The sequence below is a fragment of the Schistocerca piceifrons genome, chromosome 8, assembly GCF_021461385.2.
Source record: "Schistocerca piceifrons isolate TAMUIC-IGC-003096 chromosome 8, iqSchPice1.1, whole genome shotgun sequence".
Classification (NCBI taxonomy): domain Eukaryota; kingdom Metazoa; phylum Arthropoda; class Insecta; order Orthoptera; family Acrididae; genus Schistocerca; species Schistocerca piceifrons.
Window position 1 is genome coordinate 12,578,443 of NC_060145.1, and position 14,833 is coordinate 12,593,275.

Below are 14,833 nucleotides of genomic sequence, written 5' to 3' on the forward strand. Positions count from 1 at the left end.
ACTGTATGCAATTTAATTCACTTTGCTACTTCCGTCCTCTGAATTTCTTAACAACTTCCACAATGTCTACACATTACAATCAGATCAAGATTAGCCATTAAGTTTTTTTACGTCAGCATCAGATCACGTCTGCCTTAAGCTTCGGCTAACAAGAGACGAACAAAAAACGGATAGAAAACAAAAAAAGAGTTACCATTTTAGTATATTCTCTGCCGTCGAGCGCTCATACCGCTGCGACGGGATATTTTTTATCTGAGGGAACGAGTGTAGCGCGGCGAAATTCAAAGTCCCGCTACAGCATGATATTGATGCAAAGAATCTACTCCTAGGATAATGTCGTAGCCCTCGCTCACCCATGGTACTACCTTCATGCATGCATTAAATCGGACTTTCCCTATGCAAAAGTCAACTGTCACCGACCCCAAAGGCATGACCTCCTTATCCCCCACTCCACGCAACCTATAACGTGGTGGGTCTAACTTCCTTCGTCCCATTATATTCTTAGTATCCACTGACACTTGCGCCCCTCTGTCCAACAAAATCTTAAACTTTTTAGTTCCTACGGATCCTACCACTGAACATTCCACCTCTGCATATGTATTCATAGCACTGAAATTAAACGGGAGCTCCCTTAGGTGGGTCTTGGGCCCACTCTGCCGTTTAACGCTTGTCCACCTCTCCTATCTCCACTTCTCCATGCTCCACGCTGCTGATTTCCACCCCTTCCTCTATTCCTCGGTGACTGGGTACATTGCCTCTGCACATGTCCCGTACGACCGCACTTATTACATTTTATAACCGCTGTAAATACTGTTTGTCTCTCGTGTACCCCTGTTGTCACGTCTATTTCCTCACATTGAATTGCCAGCTGAATGGCCGAATACAAATCTTTTGGAGTACCTTCACGCACTTTCCGTGACATATGCGCCGGTAACCGTCTCAAAAATACATCAAGTGCACTTTTCTTGGCCTCCTGCAACAGAACTCTATTCACTTCATCGCTCTGACCCAACTCATAAGGATATTCATTAATTTCCCTTATCCTGTCCGCAAATTTCTCTATCGTCTCTCCCTGTCTCTCTACATTGTATTTAAACTCTCTCTAAAGTACCGAGCGCTATTCTGTTTTTTGTATCTTTGTAAAAGCTCTTCCTTTAACTGCTTAAACTGTCCTGCCCTCCTTAAGGCCTTAGGCCACCTTACACATGTTTTCGCTTCACCCGTTAATCTAATCTTGGGTGTATGTAACAACTGCTCATCAGACCAACGATACATCACTGCTGAAGTCTCCAAGTTCTCCACAAACGAACGCACATCCTCAGATGCCTTGCCAGAAAACGGAATAATCAAACTTGCGGTGGCTGTATCAATCTCCTGCACCCTAGGCAACAATGACTGATCAGATGCGGTTTCCCGCTCACTTCTAGATGTTAATTCATTTATCAACTGCGTATTGTCTGCTGTCAATTGTGCTACTTTTCCCAACAAAATCCGCACCGCTTCTGGTTCCGACACACCTTGCGTCCTTGACTCTGCCATTGTGTTGCTTTCATTTCCAGTTAGTCTCGAAACAAAACGATTAAGTACAAGAATAATTTGACTTCCTACAGCTCCGTATCGTCATAGTCAGTATCATCATAAACCAATACAAAAGTAATCAAATGCCAAGAAAAAAAAATCTTACTGCCCCGAATACACTTACTCTGGCAACAAAAAATACTGTACCCACGCAAAACGTCTACAATGTGGCTTGCCAGGAGCCATACGTGAAAAAACAGAAAGTTGGAAAACCTCCAACACTCAAAAAGAACAATTTTGTCAGCACTCATCAAATCTTGTGACTGTACTGCAGGTAATAAGCTCAAACGTCATACTGAACAGACGACATCCACTATTCCGACACCAAGTCTTGTGGGTAGGGTGTCAGGAGGTGCCGTATTAAAACTCAGTAAGAACCTTCCAAATGATTTATTTGCTTCCACTACAGTGCTCCGTTCACCTTGATCTGCGTCACAGGGCCCCGCAATGCTGAGGAAGCACCCCAGTGGCCTGTGCAATGCAACACTGTGTCATGCCAGCCTTGGCCGGCCCACTGAGTTCCGACGATGTCAGGATGGCTGTGCCAGCAGCCGACTCAGCGGCCACCGTCCCTGTTGACTCCGCGCTGCTCCTCCGGGAGCCGTAGGCCGGCCCCGCTGCTGCTTCTTCCTCGCTGGCGTAGCTGAGAACGCGACGGCAATGACTGCCTGCGATCCGGCAACCAAATCTGCGGCCCTCGCCTTGGCATTCTCCGGCATGTGTAGCGCCCGTCGTAGCGAGCCGAAGAGTGGTCCGCCCTGGCTGGTTGCGGACCCCGTGTCGAACCAACGACCCGTCGTGGACTGAGACACTGTCATCCTGTCCGTTGTTGCGTGTAGCCCAGCAGTGTGACACGCCCCGCCATCCAGGAGAGCTGACACACTTAAATGACTCTCATTAGAAAACGACACCTATTTATACTCGGCTGTGCATCTCTGTTTCACTAATGCACTGCTTCGCGTCACGTATACAGAACACTTAAGTTGGCCAGTGGTTCTCTTCTGCCTGTGACTTGCGCCATGGAAACTGCTGTGTGTGCCCCCTCTCCAGCAGTTCTACGCCTCCGTGGCCTCTATTTGCCTTCGCAACTGCTGGTAAGTGTAACTTATTGCAATCTGGCCTGCGCCTGGCTGTAACTAATGCTCCGAATATCACACAAAACTAACTTTCCCTATCTTAAACGGTGGTGCCGGCCGCGGTGGTCTCGCGGTTCTAGGCGCTCAGTCCGGAACCGTGCGACTGCTACCGTCGCAGGTTCGAATCCTGCCTCGGGCATGGGTGTGTGTGATGTCCTTAGGTTAGTTAGGTTTAAGTAGTTCTAAGTTCTAGGGGACTGATGACCACAGATGTTAAGTCCCATAGTGCTCAGAGCCATTTGAACCATTTGAACGGTGGTACCGCTACACCTCCAACATACACTGCGCGTAAGCACCGCGAAGATAAGATACAAGAAATTAGGACTTATACGGAGGCTTACAGGCAGTCGTATTTTCTTTGCTCTGTTTGCGAGTGGAACAGGAAAGGGAGCGACTAGTGATGGTACATGGTAGCCTCCACCAAGCGCTGTACGGTGGCTTGTGGAGTATCTTTGCAGGTGTAGAAAAGATTTGGCCATTTGTGTCACATATTTCGATGCTTGCAAACTCACTCAGCAAAACTAACAGGATAATTCCCGTTGACGTAGAATGATGAATTTGATGAGAATCAAGGTTCCACAGCATGAGAAAACAAAAAAAAAATCTGAAACTTGTTCAATTGTAATTATATCACATAGAAATATCTTTTTGCCATTCGAATACACATTGCATTCATTACTCGTCAGCAAAATAGAAGAATATGGCTTCATGCAAACATAATCTGTAAGTTTTAGTTATGTTTTAGTAACTCAATAAATCGTATTTTACAAAATTTTCTGTATCTAAATTTACAAACTGAAGTCCCTTGGTTGCTTTTTTTGAACCCTCAGTGTGTGATTGGTTCCCGATGAATTTTTTTTTATGCACTGATTTTAATTAAATGTTACTTGTAATTATGTTTACTGCTCCACTGCCTTGTGAAATACTGAAATATTCCAACCCCAATGTTCTACCAGTTTCCAAATAACGACTCTGTTGCTAATATTAATCTGCTGCAGATAGACAGTTAGGTTATTGCAGTAGTGCATGCATATTTTTAACTTAAGAGGATGAACACTCATTTTGAAGACAAGTGAGAGGAATTATCTAGCGGTGTAGGCTATATATCACCTTTTGCGACTCCCTGTTTGCTGGTATTGTAAGCAGTTCTCGTGTTTTACACTAATACTATAAACCAGTATTAAGTCTGCCCAGTTGCCCGTGCGGTCTAATGCACGGCTTTCCGGGTGGAAAGGAGCACCTGGTCCCCGGCACGAATCCGCCCGGCGAATTTGTGTCGAGGTCCGGTGAACCGGCCAGTCTGTGGATGGTTTTTAGGCGGTTTTCCATCTGCCTCGGCGAAAGCGGGCCGATTCCCCTTATTCTGCCTCAGTCACACTACGTTGGCGATTGCTGTGCAAACAAGTTCTCCACGTACACGTACACCACCAGTACTCTACCACGCAAACAAAGGGGTTACACTCGTCTGGTGTGAAATGTTCCCTGGGGGGGGGGGGGGGGGGTCCACGGGGGGCCGAACCGCACAACAACCCTGGGTTTAGTGTGGGGCGGCAGAGGGGTGAAGTGGACTGCAGTAGTCATCGTGGGGTTGTGGACCACTGCGGCTGCGGTGGGGATGGAGCCTCTCCGTTGTTTCTAGGTCCCCAGTTAACATACAATACAATACAAGCAGTATTAAATTACAGTAATTATTCACTATTTTTTGCTTCTTGATTCATTCCTAATGTTGTTCCACACAAGTGCACGAGCTGTAATTGCGTCTACACATGAAAAAAAATGAGGTTAATTCAAATGAAACCTGGTCAGTGCATCTACCTATGCCTTGCACGTGAGGTGGCGCCATCTATTGATAGGGAGACTGACATGTGCGCACAATTTGATGTTGCATAGCGCCAGTGTGGTTTCACACCGAAGAGGTGGTCACACAAGTTATCGTTGTCCACCACCGAACATGCAGGCGAGTAAGCAGGAACAACGAGGAGTGATTCGATTTTTAGCGGCAGAGGGAGTTGGAGGCCGTGAAATGTGTCGACGGATGAAGGCTGTGTACAGCGAGTACAGTCCGAGTCGTTCAAGTGTTGTGGAATGGCGCAAACGATTCCTCGAGGGGCACGAGTAACTGGAAGACGATGCTCGTCCCGGACAGGCTCATCGCGTCATCACACTGGAAATGGTTGCGGAAGTGAATGCTTTAGTCTCGGACAACCGCGGGATCATCGTGGCCGAGATCCATCGGTTACTGGGTATTAGTGTTGGCACCGCCCACGCCATAATAAATCAACACTCGAACTTTCGAAAAATCAGTGTGCGGTGGTTTGTTCAAGGATGGAATCGACCGGCTAGTGTCGCAATGGGATAAATGTGCCAACAGTTTTGGCGACTATTTTTGGGTATGTGTACTGTGTATAACTACATTTGTGAGTTAATAAAATCATTACTGTTACTTTACACTAGTGACCGGGTTTGTAATGCCAGAAATGCATATCCTCCTATTTCCTTCTATTGTACCATAATTTTTTTCCCTATTTTGTCACCTGAAGATATGACATTTCTGTCTCTTTATTGTAATTGTTTTACTATTTGTATATATAAACATTTATGTCGATGTATAATTGGTTTGTTCTGTGAATATTATTTGTATTTATATGCTTGGTCTGGCCTAGGGAAAACTATGCTATCGAATGAATACATCGATAGGTCGTGTGGAGAACGAAAGTGTTTAGGATTTAGGATTTTTAGGATGTTTGACGGTGTTAACTCTGTCGCGTGGAGCGCGGGCAGAGGAGAGTCTGGCTGGAGTAGTGCAGTGGAGCAGGTGTGTTGTGTGACGTTCCCGCGAGTTGCCGCGCTTTCGGGGTTTGGCAGCATGTAATTGCGCTCGACTTGCTATGTTAGTTTCTGACATGGTGTCGCGGACGGGAGCGTTAGCTGGCACACATCAAGAGCCCGTTTCGCCTGGTGACTGTGTCGAGAAGAAGGCGCGCCAACATCCAGCTTCTGCAACAGCGACTACCGACAATGAGTGACTGTCGCCACCTCCCCGATCGACGGCTTAAAACCTTCAATCAACCAACAAGGAAGACTGGTAGCACATAAAGTTTTAGAACTGTATGGCAGACCTCAGCTTTTTAAACTGTTGCATCACAGAAATACAGCAACATGGCATGAACCTTTGTTGCTCATTGTCCCAATTGCATTACCAAGCAGGGTCCCTTCCTTTTCCGGAATGAACCCAAGTGTCGTTCAAATTCAAACACCAGCATTAAAATAAATTTCATTCGATTTCACTGCTTTAATTTCAAAGTTCAGTTAAGGTATTCATAGCTGGCTACAATATTGAAATTGCACAAGCACAAATTAAGAGTGCGAGTTTTGTTACCGTATTTTAGCTTATCTGTGACTGCAGCTCAGCTTGGTACTTACTAAATTTTACTATTGTTAATTGTTCAGAATCATTTAATTCAAGTTCAAAGTTAAATCTCGTATTTCTAAATTGCGTAGATTCAAGTAGCTTTTGAAATGATTGTTGAGGTAGCCCAAGACTAACCATATTTTACTGAATTTCGATGTGCTTCAGAAACAAAGCTCACTATTAATTTCAGTCACTAAATTAACTTTCAATTTTCCAGTTTTATTAATTCTTTTACTAAATTAAGTCAGAGTGTAGCGAAATTTATTACTTCTGAAAAACTTTCAGTTTTCACACTAAACGTGTCAACCTTCAGTTGCCATGCTTCTAGTGCTAATTATACGTGTAATAACCTTTCTTTTTCAGTTACTATAGTAATTGTCCATAGGACTGGCGACCATAATTTCCCCCAAATCTCAAATACCTAATTACCGCTAGTTAATTGTTAACGTAACGCCGCACATTTACTTTCTGTATTAACATTACCCCTTTTCAAAATTAATTTCCACCAGTTTCATTTGCATTTTTCCATTCATCAAGATCAAGATGTAACTCTTTCCTCCCTCTTTACCGACAGATTAACTTCGGTGACGATTGCTTTTCCCAAATTTCCATTAGGTACACGCAGTTTAGTTTTTCACTCTCATTAAGGTCGATAAGTGAGGGGGAGGTTACAGGTTTCATTCAAATGCCTTTTATATATTCAGGACCAATGAAGAGCAGTGTTCTAAATGTCGACACCTGTGTGTGGAAGATTAGGAATGAAGCAGACAGGAAAAAATCATAAATAACTGTTATAATTTAGCCTGAGAGCTGTTTACGATCATGGCAAACAGACTTTGTAAGGTAGCGAAGCTGTTACAGTACAGTGGCCACTGAAGATCTTAAATAAAGCGAAACGCTCATGGTCTAAATATGAGCATTTATTACAGTTGCAAAAGTCGGTAATATACCTGTAACTGCGGGAAAAAGGAGGGCTAGAAAAAAAGTCAACATGTATATAGTTGCAAATTATATGGGAATTAACGAAGGATGGCACTGTGATGAGAAAAGTAATTACTTTTTTCGGAGAAGTTAGAGGTTACTGGAAGATTCCATGCAACTGGGAAATCACTATTTGTGAGGCAAAACTCTACTATTTGGTGAGCAAGATGTATGAGACAGGCGAAATACCCTCAAACTTCAAGAAAAATATAATAATTCCAATCCCAAAGAAAGCAGATGTTAACAGATGTGAAAATTACCGAACTATCAGTTTAATAAGTCACAGCTGAAAAATACTAACGCGAATTCTTTACAGACGAATGGAAAAACTGATAGAAGCTGACCTCGGGAAAGATCAGTTTGGATTCCATAGAAATGTTGGAACACGTGAGGCAATACTGAACCTACGACTTATCTTAGAAGAAAGATTAAGGAAAGGCAAACCTACGTTTCTAGCATTTGTAGACTTAGAGAAAGCTTTTGACAATGTTGACTGGAATACTCTCTTTCAAATTCTGAAGGAGGCAGGGGTAAAATATAGGGAGTGAAAGGCTATTTACAATTTGTACAGAAAGCAGATGGCAGTTATAAGAGTCGAGGGACATGAAAGGGAAGCAGAGGTTGGGAAGGGAGTGAGACAGGGCTGTAACCTCTCCCCGATGCTATTCAATCTGTATATTGAAGAAGCAGTAAAGGAAACAAAAGAGAAGTTCGGAGTAGGTATTAAAATCCACGGAGAAGAAATAAAAACTCTGAGGTTCGCTGATGACATTGTAATTCTGTCAGACAGTGAAGGACTTGGAAGAGCAGTTGAACGGAATGGACAGTGTCTTGAAAGGAGGATATAAGATGATCATCAACAAAAGCAAAACGAAGATAATGGAATGTAGTCGAATTAAGTCGGGTGATGCTGAGGGAATTAGATTAGGAAATGAGACACTTAAAGTAGTAAAGGAGTTTTGCTATTTGGGGAGCAAAATAACTGATGATGGTCGAAGTAGAGAGGATATAAAATGTAGACTGGCAATGGCAAGGAAAGCGTTTCTGAAGAAGAGAAATTTGTTAACATCGAGTATAGATTTAAGTGTCAGGAAGTCTCTTCTGAAAGTATTTGTATGGAGTGTAGCCATGTATGGATGTGAAACATGGACGATAAATAGTTTGGACAAGAAGAGAATAGAAGCTTTCGAAATGTGGTACTACAGAAGAATGCTGAAGATTGGATGGGTAGATCACATAACTAATGAGGAGCTATTGAATAGAATTGGGGAGGAGAGGAGCTTGTGGCACAACTTGACTAGAAGAAGGCATCAGTTGGTAGGACATGTTCTGAGACATCGAGGGATCACCAATTTAGTATTGGAGGGCAGTGTGGAGGGTAAAAATCATAGAGGGAGACCAAGAGATGAATACACTAAGCAGATTCAGAAGGATGTAGGCTGCAGTAGGTACTGGGAGATGAAGAAGCTTGCACAGGATAGAGTAGCATGGAGAGCTGCATCAAACCAGTCTCAGGACTGAAGACCACAACAACAACAACAAGGAAAAAAAAGTTTTGTATCTTAACACCGTCACTGCCAGGGCCTATTTAAGGTCGAAGCGACACAATGCACACCTTTGGGGCTTCAAGCCCCCGCTGCGAGGGGCGCCTAGGTGTGACGTTTGCGTTTAGCGCCACGACCAGTGCCGGACAGAGTGGCCGAGCGGTTCTAGGCGCTACAGTCTGGAACCGCGCGACCGCTACAGTCGCAGGTTCGAATCCTGCCGCGGGCGTGGATGTGTGTGATGTCCTTAGATTAGTTAGGTTTAAGTAGTTCTAAGTTCTATGGGACTCATGATCTCAGAAGTTAAGTCCCATAGTGCTTAGAGCCTTTTGAGCCACGACCAGTGGCGAAAGCTGACACAGGTCAAAGTATACGATGCAAAAGTGGGGAGGGCGTGGTGGCAGCAAACGATGAGCCGCTTGTGCGAGGGAAAGTCCTCGGACCAGCCCTGCTCATGGCCAGCTCCATGAATGACATGTCTTTATCGACAGTACTGTCAATGCAGCCTGCACTTAAGTCTGTGGCCTACACTATGTTTAATATATGGCATACTTCGTTTAGTTGTGTATGACGTTTGTTCCTGTTGTATAAATTTTTACTTCTGATGGACGACTTTAGTTCTCTTCCACAATTCAAGCACTCTTGTGAACTTTGCACTAAATCCTCGTATTCTAAAACTTATTCTTCTCGAAATCACTCAATCACCCCTCGAAGGGGCACATGTGAGAGAATGCTACGGCCCCTGTCGGCCGCATCGGTACGTAATGAGGTAGGCGCTCTTTCGCACTGACGTGCTCTAGCGTCCGAGCAGTGTGCGGCATCCCGGTACAGCTACGGCTATAGTGCGCGCAAAATGCTGTGGCCGCCAGATGCGCAGTCGGGTGGGGGAAGCGTGGGAGGGCACCAGTGATGGAGGGTCGCTCAGAGCGCTGGAGGGGAAGCGCCGCTCTAAACTGGAGCCTATGCTCACATTTTTTGGCAAATGCCGGGATGGTTCCTTTGAAAGGGCACGACTGACTTCCTTCCCCATCCTTCCCTAATCCGATGAGACCGATGACCTCGCAGTTTGGTCTCTTCCCCAAACAACCCAACCCAACCTCATTTTTTGCAAATGTTAAGTGGGGGCCCCTCCGTGCCCACAGTTGCACTGTGACCATTCAATAAGATGTGCCGTCACCTCTGCTTTCGTTAGTATCTGAAAAGAATTGCGCTGAAAATGCAGCGATTTATTTTCGTCTGACTTGTCAACTATTTGTAACTTTCAGAGGAGCGTCACGAGTGGCGAATTTTGAATAAAACCTACATATTTCTCTGGTTTCCATATCAAAATCTGATTTCCTTGCCAAAACACAGCGGAATTTACACTGCCTCACCTCACTAACATGTTGTGCAGAGACAGTAGCGAGAGAGTTCTGAAACAGTGGTTTATTAAATGAGAAACTGAGGAAAAGTAAAGTCAGTAGCTCATGGAAAGCACACCCTCGGTACAAAAATACGTGTAATGTCTTCACTTATGTTTCCAGAATGAGATTTTCACTCTGCAGCGGAGTGTGCGCTGATATGAAACTTCCTGGCAGATTAAAACTGTGTGCCCGACCGAGACTCGAACTCGGGACCTTTGCCTTTCGCGGGCAAGTGCTCTACCAACTGAGCTACCGAAGCACGACTCACGCCCGGTACTCACAGCTTTACTTCTGCCAGTACCTCGTCTCCTACCTTCCAGGAGAGCTTCTGTAAAGTTTGGAAGGTAGGAGACGAGGTACTGGCAGAAGTAAAGCTGTGGGTACCGGGCGTGAGTCGTGCTTCGGTAGCTCAGTTGGTAGAGCACTTGCCCGCGAAAGGCAAAGGTCCCGAGTTCGAGTCTCGGTCGGGCACACAGTTTTAATCTGCCAGGAAGTTTCATATCAGCGCACACTCCGCTGCAGAGTGAAAATCTCATTCTGGAAACATCCCCCAGGCTGTGGCTAAGCCATGTCTCCGCAATATCCTTTCTTTCAGGAGTGCTAGTTCTGCAAGGTTCGCAGGAGAGCTTCTGTAAAGTTTGGAAGGTAGGAGACGAGGTACTGGCAGAAGTAAAGCTGTGAGTACCGGGCGTGAGTCGTGCTTCGGTAGCTCAGTTGGTAGAGCACTTGCCCGCGAAAGGCAAAGGTCCCGAGTTCGAGTCTCGGTCGGGCACACAGTTTTAATCTGCCAGGAAGTTTCTTCACTTATGTTGTTCCAAAACCCATAGCATTTCTCGTTTCACCAGCTATCGATGGCTCTCAAAAATTAGATTCTATCACCGAAAAAGTCTGTTGTTAGTGGAATAAAGCGGTAGATAATGAAGTTTTACATAGTATCGATGTAGTAAAATACTCTCCTCTTTGCGTGCTATCAATTGGCATAATCTCATTTCGATATCTGAAACCGTTTTTGAAATGTGGGGAATGTTATGGATATGTCACTGTGGCTTTATCGCTGACACAGCGCGATCGCAAATGAGTGTGCTATACATCAAATCAGTTTTCTCGAGATTGGTGACAGATAGATACCTCCACCCAAATCTAAAGAAAAATTCAGTATGTTAGCTAAATTTCATATGCAACTACATATAATATAACACACACCAAACGCAAAATCATAGCGGCCTCCATTTTTCTTTGAGCACTTTTCTTAATTTCGCGCAGTGTCTTACTTTCACGTAAATATCACAATAGCTATCACCCTGAACGAAATAATGGGCACATCGTCATGAACCTGACGTATAAAGGTATAAGTAAAGCAGAATTGAAATTTTGTACTGTGTGATCTAATGCACGGCTTTCCGGATTGGGAAGGAGCTCCTGGTCTCCAGCACGAATCCGCCCGGCGGACTTGTGTCGAGGTCCGGTGAGCCGGCCAGTCTGTAGATGGTTTTTAAGAGGGTTTTCCATCTGCCTCGGCGACTACGGGCTGGTTCCCCTTATTCCACCTCAGTTACACTATGACAGCGATTGCTGCGCAAACAAGTTCTCCACACACGCGAACACCTCCATTACTCTACCATGCAAGCATAGGGGTTACACTCGTCTAGTGTGATACATTCCATGGGGAGTCCACCGGGGGCCGAACCGCACAATAACCCAGAAAGAGTGGTTCAGTGTGGGGCGGCGGAGGGGTGAAGTGGATCACTGCGGCTGCAGTGGGGATGGAGCCTCTCCGTCGTTTCTAGAGCCCCGGTTAACATATAATACAATACAATGCAATACAATACAATATAGTGTGCAGCTTCTGACATTTTTGTTACAGATCAAATGTTGTGCCTTTTACTAGATACAGAAGCAAAGGCTTTCAGAGATGCTCATATTAGTCTTGTTTTGTAACCTACAGATTAGGTAAAGTGACGAAAATATCTGTTGCATAAGTGAATTACTTTAAAATACTTGCAGAGCTATTTCCATAAATTGATACTTAGGATGTGGTCCTTGGATGTAAAACTTGGTGAATGACTAAGATTTTGAGACGACATATCATTAATATCTTGCCCACTATACCAATATAATCAATGTTTTGTAATCTATTACACTTCCTATCTTGATATCGTTTCAGTATCTGTACTGGATTAAGCAAAAGTAAGAAAACGCACTTGCGTATTTTATGTAAATGCCTGACATTATGCATATAAAGGAATTTACTTTCTTACAAAAGCTTACTAAAGCATTTCACACATAGCGGTTATACAAGCATGGATGAGATTAAAAATTTATAGTTAAAAGAGCTATAAACTATCCCGAAAAAACAGTTCCAAAAGTGTTTCAGGAATTGGAAAAGCACTGCCATAAATGTGTAGATGTAATAGGGAATTTTTGAAGAGGGTAACATTACTGTAGATTAACAAATAAGTTCACACCAAAAACTAAAAATTGATATGTGAACGCACCTCTTATGTCAAGCTTTTTACATACAAATCCAAAATAGGTGTTCATGTTTCGAAAGAAATTTCAGCAGTGTTTAGCGTAACTATCGTGTATATATTTTAAGTAATGTGTCTTAGAATCAGGTGAATAGGAACTGAGGTAGAGATTTAGTGACCGAGTACATTCAATGGCAGCTTTTCCAAAAGCATCAAAGATTTTACGTGATTAAATTAATTCTATTAGCGAAAAATTAATCAATTTTACCATGAAATTCTTAAATTATTGATGATTTTGTACAACTAGCACTGTATTTGACTGCATTTATCGTGGATATCTGTTTAGCACTTGTACTACCATGTAGTACATTTCTACCAAAAGAAACTTTATAGTGTGTGAACATAGGTTTGAAACATGCACAACGTATTTTTAAAGAAATTATTCATTGCCTCTTTACATAAATCGTATTTTAGATGTCACCATCAACAGAGTCACTGTCCTATCGTAGTCGTCGTCGTCGTCACCACTTCCAAAATTAATAACTATGGTGTCTGGAATGTCTTCAATAATCACATCCTTAAGCCAGTACTCTCATTCAAGTTTCTCTACGTAGAGGCAGTACGCACGCCAGTTATCCTGAGTTATCGTTTCAGAACCTGTAGTGATTGGGAAAAGTGTTTGTGTATGATTTTTTTCGTCTACTGCAAAATTTAGTTCGGAATAAAAAACCGAAACTTATAAAATTGCTACATACCTTCTTTCGCCAACTGCAGTATCTCCGTCGTGCGAATATCTGCAATAATATTTCTTTCTTTTTTTTTTTGAGTTTTGCCCACGCCAGTTCAGTTCGATTTAAGGCAAAGTTGTGTGGTGGAAGTCGCAGTACAGTGTGTCCATGAGCTTTAAGTATTTTATTGATTTCAAATACTTTCTCTTCCGGATTATGTTATTTAATTAAATCAAATAATTTTGTTTTTCTCATTGACAAATCGGCTTCAGCCTTACGTTTTAATAACCAGTCAATCATTTCCCTTTTATTTGAGGACCTTGTTGGAGCTTTGTTAATCTAATTTTTGTGATATGAAGCGTTGTCCATAACAATAACGCAGTTTGGTGGCAGATTCGGAATTACTTTAGTCGATATCCAATTTTCGTAGTTCATTTGCCCACAGTAGTCACCTGTCGCACATCCGCCTTTATAAATTAACTACGCATTGGGTAAAAATCTAATGTAATATGGACTACAATAATTCTGTTGCTTCCACTAACATTGTCCATAATGTCATCAACACCAGGACCCTTCCAACATTTACTATGAGTAATGTTGTTATCCACCCAAGCTCAATCAATAAAAAAGCAGTTTCTGCCTACCTTCCTTAATTTTCTCACTTGGATCAGGTACTTACACCGCGAGTCAATTATATTCGTTGTTTCTACCAGAACCTTTCGTTTACTTAGAGATCTTTTCCAGGTAAATCCCATTTCACGCAGTGCCTTGTGTCAAACATCTTTCTGCAAAGGAGAATGGACTTTATGTTTTACAGCAGTGAGTAATTTGCACAATGTCGACTCTGTTTTTTTTTTTTTTTTTTATATATATGTAAAAGTCCTCCATCGTTTGACGAATGAGCGATTTTGTGAAACTGTTTATAATGATAGGTTTCCTGCCAAAATTATTAGTTTTCCTTCGTGATGATTCCAGTGGACTATGTGGTTTACTTTCGGGTTCCTTCCTTATGCGTCCTATTGTGATGAGGCTGACAAGTGCATAAATTGCAGCCCTTTGATTGGGACTGGTAATATTAGCCAACAACAGTCCACTTTGTGTCGCCTCTTTAACAGACACTGTAATAACATCGAGAGACGATCGAACGCTCGCTACTGCGCAGATACCTCCTCTTCTTCGTATTCTGCTCATTTTCTTGCAATCCAGGGCGATTATCCATTACTCCCGGATATCGAAGTATGTCAGTAAGTACACAAAGTTAACTGAGTGACGCTGGCAGCGAAGATTCCACGAAGAGAAACGAGGTATTTCATTGCACGCGAATGTACACCTCTAGACTGGTAATGGGCAAATTATTTTGGGTGCCTGTGAAGGACAGTGGAAGGATTCTTCCAGAGAAGTCCACTTCCCCCACCAAAAGCGCTGCTCGTTCTTGAGTTTGCAGACAGACACATGTGAGAGTAGTACTATAGTTCGTTGAATTGTTAAAATCAATGCTTGATGTCAGCTATAGATGAGAGAAACTGTACCTGTCAGCTCCATTTCATACAGCGCACAATGACAGGAACCCGGCTTTTTGCTCC

At 43.2% G+C, this 14,833-nt stretch overlaps 1 non-coding gene across 1 annotated transcript; it reads right to left on the reverse strand.

Moving 5' to 3' along the window:
• Window positions 1-10,239: 10,239 nt before the first annotated feature.
• Trnas-cga lies at window positions 10,240-10,314 on the reverse strand. Its single transcript has one exon. It is a non-coding gene; the product is annotated as a tRNA-Ser (tRNA).
• Window positions 10,315-14,833: the final 4,519 nt, after the last annotated feature.